This window comes from Bombina bombina, chromosome 4, assembly GCF_027579735.1.
Source record: "Bombina bombina isolate aBomBom1 chromosome 4, aBomBom1.pri, whole genome shotgun sequence".
In the NCBI taxonomy this organism is placed as follows: domain Eukaryota; kingdom Metazoa; phylum Chordata; class Amphibia; order Anura; family Bombinatoridae; genus Bombina; species Bombina bombina.
This window is the reverse complement of record NC_069502.1, coordinates 320,368,995-320,388,845: the sequence shown is the minus strand read 5'-3', so window position 1 is coordinate 320,388,845 and position 19,851 is coordinate 320,368,995. Positions and strand designations below refer to the sequence as shown.

Genomic DNA, 19,851 nt, shown 5'->3' with positions numbered 1-19,851 from the left:
ACTACAATTAAATTAAAATACCAATTAAATTAACTAAATTACATATTAAAACCTCTAAACCTTAAGGTTTAGTTAGTGGTAGTGATGTGGGAGGCCAAAGGTTTAGGGTTAATACAATTATTTAGGTTGCGGCGGGGTCCGGGAGCGGCCAGATAGGGGTTAATAACTTTATTTAGGTTGCGGCGGGGGCCGGGAGCGGTGGGATAGGGTTAAATATTTTAGTATAGTGGCGACGTTTAGTGACAGGGTATAAATAAAGTTGGTAAAAAGCCGAATAGACGCGAGATTGATGACTGTTAGTTAACAACAGTCCGATGCTCATCGCCCTGTACTTGGTGCATGTTTTTTTGCCATTTTATAAATATGGAGATCGTATTAAGGTCCGCGGCCGCGATGTTAGGCGAGCGTATTGTCGCCGGCGAATGCAGCAAAGTTGAGGCTTTGATAAATATCCCCCATAGACTTCAATTGAGTGCAAAAACTGCAAAAAAAATAACCTAACACCATGCTCGTGCGCTAACCTGACCTTGTTGATTCAAGAGCGCTAAACCCAACATCAAATATGAATATTTCCAAATGCAATGCTCTTAACATAGAAGAATGTGTTCTATTTATTCCTAAATAAATAACTCATTTTTATCAGACAGTGTTTATATTAGTGTAACTGTACTTTTACATGTAATTATCATTGTGATTAATGCAGATTTTCCCTTACCCTTTACGTGAGCTCTAAAGTCACACTAACTCAACGTTAACTTTCAGCTCATAGAATGAGCGCTATTTTTGTTGCTCACAAAAAGCAAAAAAAAGCTATACCACTTGTGTCTAAAGTTAGAGCACCACTTGTAATCTAGAGCTTTATCTGATGTTCACTTAACTATGTTTACATCCTTAAATAAAGTAAGTTAATTAACAAAAATACATGCGTGCTTTTTTTTCTTTCCTGTTATTTTAGGTGACTGGGACAAACAAGCGTCAATAGTCTGAACTTCCTCTTTAGCTTCTGTAAACTGTTATACATTTTAGACTTCTGTGTTCCTATTTTTATTTTGGGTTTGTGCTTCAGCTATTGTTTGTACTGCAGAAAGACTGATGGACTTTATCTTTAGGAATTACAGAGAGTCACCAACTATTTGTGATTTTAAGTTCATCTTTGGAGTTGGATATCAGAACTACTAGTTAATGTTATACCTGATACACACTCAGTAAATGGAGCAACACAATCTCTAAGACCCTGAAGGAAGTGCTGTCTGAGGTGAGTTCCTAGATAATGTAATAATCAGATGGCTGCTATATAAAGCCACTATTGTAGAATATGTATTTTGCATGCAAGCTTTCTTTTCTCAAGCCTTTTTAATTTTGGTGCAACTTGTATGCATGGAATTTTTATTTTAAAAAGCAGGCAAGTCAGCTCTCCTATAAGGACAAATAATACATCTTCTTATCTTTGTTTTTTGGGTATGGATTCTGCTCAGCCGGAGTCACCCTTTTCTGAATTTATACTGTGCATTTCAACAACACTCACAGCTCACCCCTGGAGAAATTAAAGCAGCATTAAATAAATTTTCACTATTCAGACTTTTTAAATGTACTACTATTATCAAATTTGCTTTGTTCTCCTGGTATTTGTTGAAAAACATACCTAGGTAGGCTCAAAATCAGCAGTGCACAAATGGGAGCTAGCTGGTGATTGTTGGCTACAAGAATGCCTCTTGTTATTGGTTCACCAGATGTGAAAAACTAGGGGGCCGATTTATCATGGCCCAAATGGGGCCAAATACCCTTGTTTCTGCATGAGCCTTTAGGCTCGCCGGAAACAGCAGTTAAGAAGCAGCTCCTTAACTCGTCCACCGCCTCTGAGGCTGCGGACATCAATCCGCCTGATCGAATACGATTGGGTTGATTGACACCCCCTGCTAGTGGACGATTGGCCTCGAATCTGCAGGGGGTGGCATTGCACAAGCAGTTCACCAGAACTGCTTGTGCAATGTTAAATGCTGACAGCGTATGCTGTGGGCATTCAGCGGTGTCTGGCGGACATGATACGCTACAACCTATCATGTCTGTCAGACATTGTTAAATCAGCCCCGTAGTCTCAGTAATGCATTAAAAAGGAAAAAAGTGGCTGCACAATGCAGAGTGTAAAAATTAAAAAATATATATCTTTATTTATCCAAAGATAAAAACATGAAATACATGGTACAAGAAAGGCTGCAGGAGAGAACTTCCTTACATATTTAGTGTCTGTACTTGGCACTTAATTATAGGAGTCCTCCTATGATTAAGTGTGGCATACAAGAAAAGGTTTATCCACGGGATGGCCATAGGTGTTCCAGGGCGTTCAATAGATGTACTTGTAATTTTCCACTTACACTCAGGGGCCGAATTATCATCAACCCCCGTATTGAGCCTTATGCATCTGTTTGCAAGTGACCCTGCAAACCGATCTGTTTCCATGCCCCCCCCCCCCCCCCCGGAAACAGGAGTTAAGAAGCAGCAGTCTTAAACGACCAGTCAATACAGTAGATTTGCATAATCAACAAATGCATGATAAGAAGACAATGCAATAGAACTTCAAATGAGTAGTAGATTTTTAAAAATAAATTACAAAGTTATGTCTATTTCCACTCCCCCTGTATCAAGTGACAGCCATCATCCAATCACAAATGCATATACGTATATTATGTGAATTCTTGCACATGCTCAGTAAGAGCTGGAGGCTCAAAAAGTGTAAATATTAAAAGAATGTGCACATTTTATTAATGGAAGTAAATTGGAAAGTTGTTTAAAATTGCATGCTCTATTTGTATCATGAAGTTTAGTTTTGACTTGTGTGTCCCTTTAAGACCTCTGAGGCGATTGGGTTGATTGCTAATCTGCAGGGGGCGGTATTGCACAAGCATTTCACTAGAAATGCTTGTGCAATGATAAATGACGACAGCGTATGTGCGGCGGAAATGCTCCACTACAGCTGATCATGTCCGCACCTTGTTAAATCGGCCCCTCAGTCTCAGCATGTGGAATTGACAAGGACTCTAATGCCCTTGTGAAATATCTTATCTTGTTGTCATTATTTTGATAAGTAAAGAAGGCAAAATTGTGTTCTTATCATTTATTATAGGCCAAATTACAAGTGGAGTGCTAAATATCACTTCCATAAGCTCCAATGGGAGCCTCGTTCTGATGCCGTCAGAGAACCTAAGCGCAGCAAATTGGATAATTAGCGCAGCAATGAAAGCAATATTAAATATATATATGTGTATATGATTATATACATATATATTTATGTGTTTATATGTGTATATACATATACAAACACATAACTATGTATGCATATAAGCATATAAATATTTATTTACACCCACTTCCCCTAGACAGCAATGTAAAGACACTTTTCAGTTCCTATACACCCAACTCCCGCCAACTTTACCCCTTAAAATGCTGCCTAGTGTAGTTCTTTTATTAAAAAATAAAAATGCTACAAGTTTTTTTATAAAACACACTACACTTTAGTTGTGGGGCATTTAGGACACATTTATTAAATTAACCAGAGATCTGATCTCTGGTTAATATTATAAGAGTTAATTGCTACTGCGAGATTGTGGTAGCAATAACCAGCCACTTGTAATGGCTGGTTAATTATCGCACACCTGCAAACGGGCAATTTTGCACGTTTGCTGCTGTGCAATAAATTAGCACTCCACTTGTAATCTAGCCCTATGTATTTTACTTGCCAAGTTTATTGATTGTGTATATAAAATCCATATCCACATCTCATGGAAGCCTGGTGACCACCACATTTGAAATGGAGGTTTGCAGCATTTGTTCATGCTTGTTAAAAATAGTATGATCCAGATTACAAGTGGCGCGCTAATGCTAGCGCGTTATACGTAGTATCAATGGACAGCAGGTAATATTAGCACGCAACTTGATATCATAAGCCCATGCTTAATCAAAGTTATCAGTGAAGATTTAGTGCGGCTGACATTGCTCTAGCACATCCATTACTTTCAAAGGTTATGGAGACTGTGCTAAATAGTGCTGGTATTACAAGTTGAAAGTTTTGGGTTACGCTTGAGCAAACTCCTAAATAACTCTAGAACAATTAGCACGATCTGAGACCAGAAGTAAAGGTAAGGGTGAAAAAAAATGTTTCACAAAACAAATATATATATGGAAGTTATTTTATCAGCACCACAAAAGTATATGGTACTTACCTTTTGTATTGCAGCGTACACTCCATACAGTGCACGGTAGTGGTAAAATAATGAATGTTAGAAAAAGAAGAAACAGACCACTATTTTCCAGCACCAGGTTATTTACTTATAATTCGAACTCTTTAGCAGGTAAGCTAAACGGAAAATGACACAGTTGTCAAAACGATTATGTACAGCAACATTAAAACCACAGGTTGTAACAACGGTTGTTGCAAAACTGACTCCAATCATTGAAATTGCAACACTGTGACAATTTATGCCCCTTAGTAGATAAATGGGCTCATACACACAGCATTTCAGTATAGCACTGTGTAAAGTTCATGTCCACAGACAGCAAAAAGTTATTGTAATTTGGTTCCTACATGAAGGGAAAGGGCCATACATCCAATCTCAATATGGTATTATTGTCCAGTGTAATTATAGGGGCCGATTTATCAAGGGCCGAATGGCTCCTGATGGCTCTGTTTCTGTGCGAGCCTTTAGGCTCGCCGTAAACACCAGTCATAACTGGTCCTCTGAGGCTGCGTTCTGCAATCCGCCCGATCCAATGCAATCGTGTTGATTGACACCCCCTGCTAGCAGCCTGCAGGGGGCGGCATTGCACAATCAGTTCACCAGAACTGCTTGTGCAATGTTAAATGCTAACAGTGTATGCTGTCGGCATTCAGCGATGCCTGTCGGACGGACATGATATGCTACAGCGATGCCTGTCAGACAATGATAAATTGGCCCCATAGAGTCAATATTGAAAGACAGCAGCACTGTGAAACATCTTCAAAAGGATTGTTTATTCCAACAAAGGTGAGAAGCGGACAACTCCGCCGGCACTCCAAACAGCTACGTGCGTTACACCACTAACAATCAATGCTTCATCCGGCTTGAATATGTGTGTGTGTGTGTATATATACATATATACATACAAGATTGGATTAGCTGTGTAAGTCCATTATGTAAGTCCAGTATGCAATAATAACCTTTTTTATTGGACTGACAGAAAAGCTGTGACACACTGAAAGCGATGCGGCACGAGACAAAGCAGCTGCTTTGCGCTGCGTCGCATCGCTTTTGAAGTTCAAATATTTCAACTTTGAGCGCTCAGCTACGTGACCTGATGCAGTTGAGCGCACAGAGATGAAAAGGCAGGACACACTAAGCGCACAAAGCTGTATCATCACGCTGTGTGCTGCATCGCTTGCAGTGTGTCACAGACCTAATATTTAAAAGACAAACTTTTGAGAGATTTACACACAATACTGCTTCAAACTTGAAAAAAGAAGTAAATCTCTTGAAAGCTCGTCTTTTAAATATTATGAGATAGATTATGAGTGGAGCACTATTTATCACTCCCACTCTCGCGCTAACTCCGCTTGAAGTAAGATTTTTGTGTGCGTCGGGTAGTGAGCTTATTATGTTTATTGAAAGTAAAACATTTTTCCACAAGCGCTAACCTGATGCACACGAAAAGCCAAACTTAGAATATTGCGAACACATTAACATATTCCCCCATAGACTTCACTGGAGCACTAAAGTAAAAAAAAAAAATACACCCAACAAGTCGTGCAAACCCTATCGCATTTTCGCAAGTGTGCTAATCCGTTCTGAAATATTAATATTTCACATTCCAATGTTCTTCACATAGCAGAATATGTTCTATGTATTCTTAAATTCATATTTACACACACACACATATATTATATATATATATATATATATATATATATATATATATATATATAGATAGATGATAGATAGATAGATAGATAGATGATATATATAGATATACATATACATCATTATATATAGATTTATACAGGAATATGTATTTAGAAATACTTACAACACATTCCCCGATGTGAAGAATATTGGAATGTGGAATATTTACAGTAAATGCATAGTTAAACATGTGCTTATATGTCTGTAAATACACATATAAATATATCTGCACACACACACGCTGTTTTAGTAGGTCTTTCCTGATATTTTGTTAGTCGCATCCTACAGCAAAAGCCATGGTCCGCAGAGAGCTTCTAAAGCATCAGAGGGATCTCATTGTTAAAAGGTATCAGTCAGGAGAAGGGTACAAAAGAATTTCCAATGCATTAGATATACCATGGAACACAGTGAAGACAGTCATCATCAAGTGAAGATAATATGGTGCAACAGTGACATTACCAAGAACTGGATGTCCCTCCAAAATTGATTAAAAGTTGAGAAGAAAACTGGTCTGGGAGGCTGCCAAGAGCTCTACAGCAACATTAAAGGAGCTGCACGAATATCTGGCAAGCACTGGCTGTGTGGTACATGCAACAACAATCGCCCGTATTCTTCATTTGTCTGGGCTATGGGGTAGAGTGGCAAGACGGAAGCCTTTTCTTAAAAAAAAAAAAAACATCCAAGCCCGGCTAAATTTTGCAAAAACACATCTGAAGTTTCCCAAAAGCATGTGAGAAAAGGTGTTCTGGTCTGATGAAACCAAAGTTGAACTTTTTGGCTATAATTCCAAAAGATATGTTTGGCGCAAAAACAACACTGCATATCGCCAAAAATCACCATACCCACAGTGAAGCATGGTGGTGTCAGCATCATGCTTTGGGGCTGTTTTTCTTCAGCTGGAGCTGGGGCCTTAGTCAAGGTAGAGGGAATAATGAACAGTTCCAAATACCAGACAATATTGGCACAAAACCTTCAGGCTTCTGCTAGAAAGCTGAACATGAAGAGGAACTTCATCTTTCAGCATGACAACGACCCAAAGTATACATCCAAATCAACAAAGGAATGGCTTCACCAGAAGAAGATTAAAGTTTTGGGATGGCCCAGCCAGAGCCCAGACCTGAATCCAATTCAAAATCTGTGGGGTTATCTGAAGAGGGCTGTGCACAGGAGATGCCCTCGCATTCTGACAAATTTAGAGTGTTTTTGCAAAGAAGAGTGGGCAAATCTTGCCAAGTCAAGATGTGCCATGCTGAAAAACTCATACCCAAAAAGACTGAGTGCTGTAATAAAATCAAAAGGTGCTTCAATAAAGTATTAGTTTAAGGGTGTGCACACTTATGCAACCATAATATTTTAGTTTTTTATTTGTATTTCCCTTTACCTAAAAGATTTCAGTTTGTTTTTCAATTGAGTTGTACAGTTTATAGGTCACATTAAAGGTGGAAAAAGTTCTGAAATGATTTATCTTTGTCTCATTTTTTCACATCAAAGAAACCTGATATTTTAACAGGGATGTGTAGACTTTTTATATCCACTGTATATATATATATATATATATATATATATATATATATATATATATATATATATATATATATACACACAGTTTAGCAAATGGAGAGCACTCTCACTTCAAGTCAACTTGCCAGGATGCAAACAGGAAACAAATAACAATAAACAATGGCTTGCACTCACTGGTCTTTTGCAAAAAACGTGCCTTTAATGTAATGTTTCGGGGACCGTCTGAGGAAGGGGATACGGTCCCTGAAACTTTACATTAAAGGCATGTTTTTTGCAAAAGACCAGTGAGTGCAAGCCATCGTTTATTGTTAAAATTCACACATATATATACAAAAACATATTTAGACCTGTATATGTATGTATCTATATGTTAAAGCCCTTTGCAGCCCTTTTTTTCTAACATCTGAGAACTCATATCTTTGAGCCCTTATAACTTTTCATTTTTATTGACTTTTTTATTTATTTTATTTTTTATTAGACAGTGTTAATGTGAGTGTAACTGTACTGTACAATGTACTTTCAACCTGTAATACACATGCTACTTCCGATGTGCACAAAGAACTGCATTAATCCCCTTTGCGATCACGCACAACAGCTAGCTTGCCACTTGTAATCTGGCCCTAAGTTAGTCCAATAACAAAGGTATCATTGCATACTGTAATACTCTGGTTTATATATATATATATATATATATATATATAAATAAAATGTGCACACATATATACATATAAACACATTGAAATATGACATACAGGGAGTGCGGAATTATTAGGCAAATTAGTATTTTGACCACATCATCCTCTTTATGCATGTTGTCTTACTCCAAGCTGTATAGGCTCGAAAGCCTACTACCAATTAAGCATATTAGGTGATGTGCATCTCTGTAATGAGAAGGGGTGTGGTCTAATGACATCAACACCCTATATCAGGTGTGCATAATTATTAGGCAACTTCCTTTCCTTTGGCAAAATGGGTCAAAAGAAGGACTTGACAGGCTCAGAAAAGTCAAAAATAGTGAGATATCTTGCAGAGGGATGCAGCACTCTTAAAATTGCAAAGCTTCTGAAGCGTGATCATCGAACAATCAAGCGTTTCATTCAAAATAGTCAACAGGGTCGCAAGAAGCGTGTGGAAAAACCAAGGCGCAAAATAACTGCCCATGAACTGAGAAAAGTCAAGCGTGCAACTGCCAAGATGCCACTTGCCACCAGTTTGGCCATATTTCAGAGCTGCAACATCACTGGAGTGCCCAAAAGCACAAGGTGTGCAATACTCAGAGACATGGCCAAGGTAAGAAAGGCTGAAAGACGACCACCACTGAACAAGACACACAAGCTGAAACGTCAAGACTGGGCCAAGAAATATCTCAAGACTGATTTTTCTAAGGTTTTATGGACTGATGAAATGAGAGTGAGTCTTGATGGGCCAGATGGATGAGCCCGTGGCTGGATTGGTAAAGAGCAGAGAGCTCCAGTCCGACTCAGACGCCAGCAAGGTGGAGGTGGAGTACTGGTTTGGGCTGGTATCATCAAAGATGAGCTTTTGGGGCCTTTTCGGGTTGAGGATGGAGTCAAGCTCAACTCCCAGTCCTACTGCCAGTTTCTGGAAGACACCTTCTTCAAGCAGTGGTACAGGAAGAAGTCTGCATCCTTCAAGAAAAACATGATTTTCATGCAGGACAATGCTCCATCACACACGTCCAAGTACTCCACAGCGTGGCTGGCAAGAAAGGGCATAAAAGAAGAAAATCTAATGACATGGCCTCCTTGTTCACCTGATCTGAACCCCATTGAGAACCTGTGGTCCATCATCAAATGTGAGATTTACAAGGAGGGAAAACAGTACACCTCTCTGAACAGTGTCTGGGAGGCTGTGGTTGCTGCTGCACGCAATGTTGATGGTGAACAGATCAAAACACTGACAGAATCCATGGATGGCAGGCTTTTGAGTGTCCTTGCAAAGAAAGGTGGCTATATTGGTCACTGATTTGTTTTTGTTTTGTTTTTGAATGTCAGAAATGTATATTTGTGAATGTTGAGATGTTATATTGGTTTCACTGGTAAAAATAAATAATTGAAATGGGTATATATTTGTTTTTTGTTAAGTTGCCTAATAATTATGCACAGTAATAGTCACCTGCACACACAGATATCCCCCTAAAATAGCTATAACTAAAAACAAACTAAAAACTACTTCCAAAACTATTCAGCTTTGATATTAATGAGTTTTTTGGGTTCATTGAGAACATGGTTGTTGTTCAGTAATAAAATTAATCCTCAAAAATACAACTTGCCTAATAATTCTGCACTCCCTGTATATATATAATTTTGAGTCCTATAGTCATAAGCTTTGAAATATAAAATTACATTTCAATTTTTTTTCAATATTTTTTCATGTGTTTTGATTTAAATACTTTGAATACCTATGTTCTTCACCTTGAAGAAAATTGTATTCTTATTTTGATAGATATATATATATATATATATATATACATATATATATATATATATATATATATATACATATACACATATATATATATTTGTATATAGAATATCTGTCTGTCTATCATCTATCTATCCTTCTGTCTGTCTTGCTATCAATCTATCATCTATCTATCTACTCATATAGCTATATAGGTATAGATAAATATTCTACAAAAATATGGTCTATATCAGGGGTGCCCACACTTTTTTGTGTTGGAGTCTACTTTTCAAATGACCAGCTCAACAAGATCTACGCACTAAAAATGGGCCGGCTCCTAAGATTACATTCCTGATTTTTCAAATAAAGATATTGAGAGAATGAAGAAAATTTGATAATAGGAGTAAATTAGAAAGTTGTTTAAAAATGCATGTTCTATATCTGAATTATGAAAAAAAATGTCTGTTTCATATCCCTTTAAGGTTGCATGATTTAGCAACACATGGATGTGCAAAGCATAAAGATACAACAGATTAATACTGACGGCAAAAGTAGCACTGACTTTAATTCGGGTTAACAGGAGCAACCCCTTGTGCCATGTTACAAAACACTGCATTCAAATTACTGCCACTGACCCCATTTACTTTGTGATGCAGGCTTGGCCTGATATGACCCAGGGAGGCTTACACAAATAAATTTCAATAGCGTGCCATGCAGACCATTTCTAACCGGGTCAACAGGTTCATTTGCCAGCCGTCAGTCAGATGTATTCCTTTAGCATAGCACAGCAGTCTCCGCCTTTACTGTTTCTATTGACGCGTATCCTGCTAACTATACTATACCGCCTTATCCATTGGGAGAGTACTCACTCAAACATGCTTTTGATAGGCCAACTGTGTTGTTGTTCAAAAATCATCTACATTGATTGGTTAAAATTGATGTCCTTCAAGATCCAATCCTGTAGCACATTTCGTGTCCGACCATCAGACTGTTTAATGACCTGCCCCTTCACATACTGTGGTAGATAAAGCGGTATCCCTAGCAACCATACTCTACTCATGCCCCAGTGTTAATATCGCGTAACTTGACCACATCATTTTGATCACATCGGCCACAATCTACCAGCAGCGCCTTCTGGATCTACTGGTAGATCCCTATCTACCTATTGAGCACTCCTGGTCTATATAATATAGTTGACAAGAGAGTTACCACCCATCTTGTTAGCTACCTTTGTTTCAAAACCAAGATTATACTTAAAGTGATAGTAAATCCTAGCGTTTGTGAAACTTCTCATAGCCAACAGTCATGCTGGCCAGCTGGCATTATGCCGAATAGCTAGCACGCTATTGGCTAAGATCACCTCACTTCAAAATAGCGTTCTGCCGTGGGCTGCCTGAGGCGCTCAGCACTGCGAACACTGCAGACAAATAAAGGAACTTTTCTATTTTATACTAATGACTGAAAGTCCCTTTTATTTTTAGTTTGGTTCTCTCTGCGTGTCAAGAAGATTGTGGAGCACTAATGACTTTGGATTTGCATAAGTTATGTCTTATCTGTTCCTTAATCTACACTACTTGTAAAACTCTTTTTGTTTTGTTGGCAGTTTTCTTGTTTATCTTGTATTTTTCTTTCTATTTTTTTAAATATTAATTTTTTTTCTTTCCTCACTGCCCTCTCAACAAATATAAAACGTCTCCTTCTGGTTGTTTCTCACTCCCTCACCCTCGTTTGTATGCAAATGCTATCCTCAGATTCACTTCTCTTTTTCATCACCCTCTCACACTTTCTATATCTTCCTCTCATTCTCTCAACCTTCATTATTATTTGGTTATAAGGTAAAAAAAAAAAAAAAAACCTGCTCTGAGCCCCATCGTTTCTGGTCCACCTGAAACGGAAAGTTATGAAGCATAACTTCTCTGCCATCTTTTAGGTGGTGGACTGAAATCATCCCAATCCGATAAAATCGGGATGATTGACAGCCCCAGATAGTGGCCGTTTGGCTGCCAGTGAGCAGGGGGCGACATTGCACAAGCATTTCACCAGAAATACTTGTGCAATGTTAAATTCTGACAGCGTATGCTGTAGCGAATAATGTCCGCTTGCCTCTTAATAAATCTACCCCTATATATCAAAGTATTAAGTTAGCATAGTCTTATATGGGGTAGAATTTCATAATACAATGGTTTGCTACTGGCTTTTTATAAGGATTTTGAAAACCCAACAAAAACACCATGAAAGTCATTGATCAGATTTAATTTGAAATGAAAGTCATTGATCAGATTTAATTTTGAAAATTAAAGGGACAGTCTACACCAGAATTTTTTATTTTTTTTTTTAAGAGATAGTTAAACCCATTTTTTACCCATTCCCCAGTTTTGCATAAACAAAACAGTTATATTAATACACTTATTATCTCTGTAATTACCATGTATCTAAGCCTCTGCAAACTGCCCCCTTATTTCAGTTCTTTTGACAGACTTACATTTTAGCCAGTCAGTGCTGACTTCTAGGTATCTCCATGTGCGTGAGCACAATGTTATCTATAGCACACGTGAACTGATACCCTCTAGTTGTGAAAAACTGTCAAAATGCATTCAGATAAGAGGCAGCCTTCAAGGGCTAAGCAATTAGCATATGAGCCTACCTAGGTTTAGCTTTCAACAAAGAATAACAAGAGAACAAAGCAAAACTGATAATAAAAGTAAATTGAAAAGTTGTTTAGCATTGCATACCCTATCTGAATCACGAAAGTTTACTAGACTGTTCCTTTAAGCCAAAAATCACCTGAGCTGCTATACAATATTTTCACATTTGAAAATGAATGAGTTTTGTTTGTTCAACAAGCTGCCATAGACTGTTGTGTAAAGAGAAGTGTCCATGTAATAAGTGCTGGTAATCACTCCGATAAGTGAATATTTTACACAAATGCTTCTATTAAAGAGATATGAAACCCAAAAATGTTCTTTAGTGATTCATACAGATTCTACCATTTAAAAAAAAAAAGGTTCCAACTTCTATTATCAAAATTTGCTTCCTTCTCTGTGTTGAAGAATTCTAAGGGGGATATTTATCAAGCCGTCAACCTCAAATATGCCGGAATTTTGCAGCGTAATTGTTGCGAGATTGATCTGACCTAGTTATGAAAGCCTACAGACCGGCAAAAGTTGAAATTTGTGATGTAACATACGATCCGCAGGTCTCAATCCGACGCAGAACGATGCTTACGTCATTACAGAGGTTCTGAATACACATTCGGTTCTATCTGACACTTTTTGCCAGTTATCAAATTTCTAACAGGTACGCTCGCGGCTATTCTGGCCCAGTGTACCTGGTTTTCTATCCGCCACCCTGGAGGTTACGGATGCCATAGAAATCAACGGGAGTCTGAAAGCATCGAAAGCTTATGTTCGATGCTGCCAATTATCCCATTGATTTATATGGTTGAAAACAAGTAACGTTTACACCTAACACCCTAACATAAGCCCCGAGTCTAAACACCCCTAATCTGCCGCCCCTGACATCGCCGCCACCTACATAATGTTAATAACCCCTATTCCGCCGCTCCCGACATCGCCACAACCTAAATAAAGTTATTAACCCCTATCCCGCCGCCACTAAATAAATGTATTAACCCCTAAACCTCTGGCCTCCCACATCACTATCACTAACTAAACCTATTAACCCCTAAACCGCCAGCCCCCCACATCGCCATAAACTAAATTAAGCTATTAACCCCTAAACCTAACAACCCGCTAACTTTAAATCAAAATTACAACATCCCTATCTTCAAATAAATTTAAACTTAACTGTAGAATTAAAATAAACTATATTAAACTATTAATAAACCTACCCTAACTATTATACTACAATTAAATTAAACTACCAATTAAATTAACTAAATTACATATTAAAAAACCTAACCCTACTCAAATTTTTTAAATATACTATTTAACCTCATTAAAAATGATTAAATTTCAAAAAATAAAAAACACAAAATTACGAAAAAAAAACCAACACATTATCAAAAATAAAAAAGAATTACACCTAATCTAAAAGCCCTATCAAAATAAAAAAGCCCCCCCAAAAAAATAAAAAAACCCGTAGCCTATAATAAACTACCAATGGCCCTTAAAAGGGCCTTTTGTGGGGCAAAATCAGCTCTTTTACCTGTAAAAAAAATACAAACACCTCCCAACAGTAAAACCCACCACCCAAACAAAAAAACCTATCTAAAATAACCTAAGCTCCCCATTGCCCTGAAAAGGGCATTTGTATGGGCATTGCCCTGAAAAGGGCATTTGTATGGGCATTGCCCTGAAAAGGGCATTTAGCTCTTTTACTGCCCAGACCCTAATCTAAAAATAAAACCCACCCAAAAAACCCTTGAATAAACCTAACACTAACCCCCGATGATCCACTTACAGTTCTTGAAGTCCCTCTTGAAGGATCCATTCAGCCAGCAAGAAGTCTTCATCCTGGCTGCCTCTTCCATCTTCATCCAGCCGGCGAAGTCTTCATCCAGACGGCAAGAAGTTTTCATCCAGACAGCAAATATCTATCTTCATCTATCTTCATCCATTCGGAGCAGGTCCATCCTGAAGACATCCGGATGATGTCACTTGCATTGAAGTTCCAGTTTACGGTGGCGATCGTATAAAGAGGAGCTCCGCGCCGGATGTCTTCAGGATGGACCCACTCCAGGCCAGCTGGAAGAAGATGGAAGAGGCCGTCCGGATGAAGACTTTCTGCCTGCTGGATGGATCCTTCAAGCGGGACTTCAAGAACTGTAAGTGCATCGTCGGAGGATTAGTGTTAGGTTTTTTATTTGGGGGGGTTGGTTAGTTGGGTGGTGGGTTTTACTGTTGGAAGGTGTTTGTATTTTTTTTTACAGATAAAAGAGCTGATTTCTTTGGGGCAATGCCCCACAAAAGGCCCTTTTAAGGGCCATTGGTAGTTTATTGTAGGCTAGGGTTTTTTTGGGGGGGGCTTTTTTTATTTTGATAGGACTATTAGATTAGGAGTAATTCTTTTTTATTTTTGATAATGTGTTTTTTTTTTTCGTAATTTAGTGTTTTTTAAATTTTTGTAACTTAGTGATTATTTTTTTGTAATTTAGTAATTTTTAATAAGGTTAAATTGCATATTTAAATAATTTTAGTAGGGTTAGGGTTTTTTAATATGTAATTTAGTTAATTTAATTGGTAGTTTAATTTAATTGTAGTATAATAGTTAGGGTAGGTTAATTAATAGTTTAATATAGTTTATTTTAATTCTACAGGCAATTTTAATTTTTTTTTGAAGATAGGGATGTTGTAATTTTAATTTAAAGTTAGCGGGTTGTTAGGTTTAGGGGTTAATATCTTAATTTAGTTTATAGCAATGTGGGGGGCTGGCTGTTTAGGGGTTAATAGGTTTAGCTAGTGGTAGTGATGTGGGAGGTCAGAGGTTTAGGGGTCAATACGTTTATTTAGTGGCGGCGGGGTCCGGGAGCGGCGGGATAGGGGTTAATAACTTTATTTAGGTTGCGGCGGTGTCGGGGAGTGGCGGGATAGGGGTTAAACATTTTAGTATAGTGGCAGCATTTAGTGACAGGGTATTAAGTTAGTAAAAAGCCGAATAGACGCGAGATCGATGACTGTTAGTTAACAACAATCCTATGCTCATCGCCCCGTACTTGGTGCACGTATTTTTGCTGTTTTTTTTTATAAATATGGAGATCGTATTCAGGTGTGCTAAACATTTTAGGATATGCAAACAAATCTACAATATCTATTCACACATGCCCCTGGTTACTTACTGAGCAGCATCTTGAGCACTGAAAGTTAATTGAGTAGTTAAAAAGGAACTCTGGGATTTAAGGAAATTGCTTGATATAACCCAATGAGTTGTGGGGAGATCTCCCTCACCCCCCACTGGGCATAATTATGCGGTACGAAGGGCAAAGTATCATTTGATGTATATATACGTCTTTTTGGATTAAGGGGTTAATATAACGTATAATTTAGAGCAAATAAAGTTCAGAAGGAAAACCCAAACTCTGATGATGTTAAAACAAACAGAGCTACAACTACAAGTAGTGTCATGATCTGGTGTACATGCGCTCAGGAAACAGACCCTCGGGGCAGTGGTAGGGATTTGAAGACACCGACCCCTGACCCGGGGAAAAGTATCCTGGACGTGGATAGATGATATTCTGTGATTCATATTTGCTAGAAGTTATTGTAGAAGAAATGGAGAGTGCAACATTTGTATACAATATATTCTGACTTCACTGTGACTTATAGTTAGTTAATAGAAGTAGCTGCAGGATTCAAATGAGAGAAAAATATAGCAATGTGGAATGTTCAGACTTCAGAGTAAACTGGTAGAAGATTGACACTTAGATGCAAACTAAGGTTTGTTGCAGGTTCACAGTACATAATATTATATAAAGCTGTATGTCAGAGTTAAGCACAGCTGCACAGGTATTTAGACAAGCTGCAAGTTTAGGCATTAATTACTGTTTGTGCATATATATGCAAACTTGGTTTGTTGCAGGTTCACAGTACATAATATTATAAAGAGCTGTATGTCAGTAATTAGCAGAGCAGCACAGGTGAAAGTTAAGTTTAAGGCATCAATTACTGTTTGAACATATATTGGAGAATCACATGAAAGCTTTTAACTGAACATAAAGATGCAGAGTTCTGAATAGCAGCAGGATATTTCAGCAATGACAACTTGTAGCAGAGAAATAGTTATAAAGTTCTGAGTAAGATTCTGTTGTAATTAGAGAGTGATGGTAACCAAAAGTATGCTTGATTTATAATAAAGTTCAGAGTTTGTTAAGAAGCAGTGTCCAGGAAACAGAAATGGAATTATTTGGATACTTGCGATTTGATGATTTTAAGCATTGGTAATAGAAAATGCTGTAGGTTGAAATAGTTGGTAAAATTCATGCAGGAAACAGTCACAGACCTCTGTTGTTCAGGATCACAACTTCAATGTTAATGCCCAGCATATTAGACCTGAGAAGGCTTAAAAAGAGGCTGAGGTAATCAGGTGCATGAATGATTAATCAGGCAGGCAAGCAAGCTGAATGTGAATGTCAGAGAAGGAAGTCTTAAAGGGATAGTGACATTAGGCTGAGATATGTTACAAGTAGATATACACAAAAATGTAATGATTCCTTTCTAGCAAAAAATTATCATAGGTATGGCTACTGTAAACAAAATGCTTGTGCTATCTAAGACACAAGGGGGCCGAATTATCAATGTCCGCCGCACATGGATAAATGCCGACAGCATACGCTGTCGGCATATATTATTATGCTGTTGGCATATATTATTGCACAAGCATTTCAATAGCATTTCACATGCAATGCAGCCCCTGCACATTTGCGTCCAATGGGCCGATAGCAGCGGTTTCAATCAACCAAGTCGTATGCGCTCGGGCTGATTGCTGTCCGCCGCCTCAAAGGTGGCGGACAAGTTAAGGAGCGGCGGTCTTAAATCCGCTGCTTCTTAACTCCTGTTTCCGGCAAGCCTAAAGGGTCGCTCGGAAAAAGCTGCATTGCGGCCAATATGGGGCTTGATAAATCAGCCCCAAGGTCTATTTATCTTACCCTTCTCTTTAACCCCTTAGTGGCCAGACCATTTTTCAATTTTCTTACCGTTAAGGACCAGGTGCTGTTTTTACATTTCTTCAGTGTTTGTGTTTAGCTGTAATTTTCCTCTTACTTATTTACTGTTCCCACACATATTATATACCATTTTTCTCGCCATTAAATGGAATTTCTAAAGATAACATTATTTTCATCATATCATATAAATTACTATCGGCTAGATTTAGAGTTTTGTCGGTAACGACCCGCGTAGCTAACGCTGGCTTTTTTCTGGCCGCACCTTTTAAATAACTCTGGTATTGAGAGTCCACAGAATGGCTGCGTTAGGCTCCAAAAAAGGAGCGTAGAGCATATTTAACGCAACTTCAACTCTTGATACCAGAGTTGCTTACGGACGCGGCCAGCCTCAAAAACGTGTTCGTGCACGATTCCCCCATAGAAAACAATGGGGCTGTTTGAGCTGAAAAAAAAACCTAACACCTGCAAAAAAGCCGCGTTCAGCTCCTAACGCAGCCCCATTGTTGTCTATGGGGAAACACTTCCTACGTCTGCACCTAACACCCTAACATGTACCCCGAGTCTAAACACCCTTAACCTTACACTTATTAACCCCTATTCTGCCGCCCCCACTATCGCTGACCTCTGCATATTATTTTTAACCCCTAATCTGCCGCTCCGTAAACCGCCGCTACTTACATTATCCCTATGTACCCCTAATCTGCTGCCCCTAACACCGCCGACCCCTATATTATATTTATTAACCCCTAATCTGCCCCCCACAACGTCGCCTCCACCTGCCTACACTTATTAACCCCTAATCTGCCGAGCGGACCGCACCGCTATTATAATAAAGTTATTAACCCCTAATCCGCCTCACTCTCGCCTCAATAACCCTATAATAAATAGTATTAACCCCTAATCTGCCCTCCCTAACATCGCCGACACCTAACTTCAAACATTAACCCCTAATCTGCCGACTGGAGCTCACCGCTATTCTAATAAATTTATTAACCCCTAAAGATAAGTCTAACCCTAACACTAACACCCCCCTAAGTTAAATATAATTTAAATCTAACTCTTATTAAATAAAGTATTCCTATTTAAAGCTAAATACTTACCTGTAAAATAAATCCTAATATAGCTACAATATAAATTATAATTATATTATAGCTATTTTAGGATTTATATTTATTTTACAGGTAACTTTGTATTTATTTTAACCAGGTACAATAGCTATTAAATAGTTAAGAACTATTTAATAGCTAAAATAGTTAAAATAATTACAAAATTACCTGTAAAATAAATCCTAACCTAAGTTACAATTAAACCTAGCACTACACTATCAATAAATTAATTAAATAAAATACCAACAATTACCTACAATTAAACCTAACACTACACTATCAATAAATTATTTAAATACAATATCTACAAATAAATACAATGAAATAAACTAATTAAAGTACAAAAAATAAAAAAATATTTACAAACATTAGAAAAATATTACAACAATTTTAAACTAATTACACCTACTCTAAGCCCCCTAATAAAATAACAAAGCCCCCCAAAATAAAAAAATGCCCTACCCTATTCTAAATTACAAAAGTTCAAAGCTCTTTTACCTTACCAGCCCTGAACAGGGCCCTTTGCGGGGCATGCCCCAAAGAATTCAGCTCTTTTGCCTGTAAAAAAAAACATACAATACCCCCCCCCAACATTACAACCCACCACCCACATACCCCTAATCTAACCCAAACCCCCCTTAAATAAACCTAACACTAAGCCCCTGAAGATCTTCCTACCTTATCTTCACCCTGCCAGGTTCACCGATCCGTCCTCGGAAGTCTTGATCCAAGCCCAAGCGAGGGGCTGAAGAGTGACGTCCATCCTCGGGCTGAAGTCTGGATCCAAGCGGCGACTGAAGAAATCCATCCTCGGGCTGAAGTCGGAAGTCCATCATCTGGATGAAGTCTTCTATCAAGCCGCATCTTCAATCTTCTTTCTTCTGGAGCGGAGCGGAACCATCTTCTTCCAAGCCGACGCAGAACATCCTCTTCAACCGATGACTAGACGACGAATGACGGTTCCTTTGGGTTAGATTAGGGGTATGTGGGTGGTGGGTTGTAATGTTGGGGGGGGTATTGTATGTTTTTTTTTACAGGCAAAAGAGCTGAATTTCTTGGGGCATGCCCCGCAAAGGGCCCTGTTCAGTGCTGGTAAGGTAAAAGAGCTTTGAACTTTTTTAATTTAGAATAGGGTAGGGCATTTTTTATTTGGGGGGGCTTTGTTATTTTATTAGGGGGCTTAGAGTAGGTGTAATTAGTTTAAAATTGTTGTAATATTTTTCTAATGTTTGTAAATATTTTTTTATTT

General features: G+C 38.2%; 1 protein-coding gene across 2 annotated transcripts in view; it reads left to right on the top strand.

Annotated features, from left to right (window-relative positions):
• The first annotated feature begins 1,067 nt into the window (after positions 1 to 1,067).
• The window catches only part of LOC128656245 (cysteinyl leukotriene receptor 2), a 107,004-nt gene continuing 88,220 nt past the window's right edge, over positions 1,068 to 19,851 (top strand). For both annotated transcript variants that reach the window (XM_053710046.1, XM_053710045.1), the window contains exon 1: positions 1,068 to 1,255. The gene's annotated coding sequence lies outside the window, so the exon portion shown is untranslated. The remainder of the gene's footprint in view (positions 1,256 to 19,851) is intronic.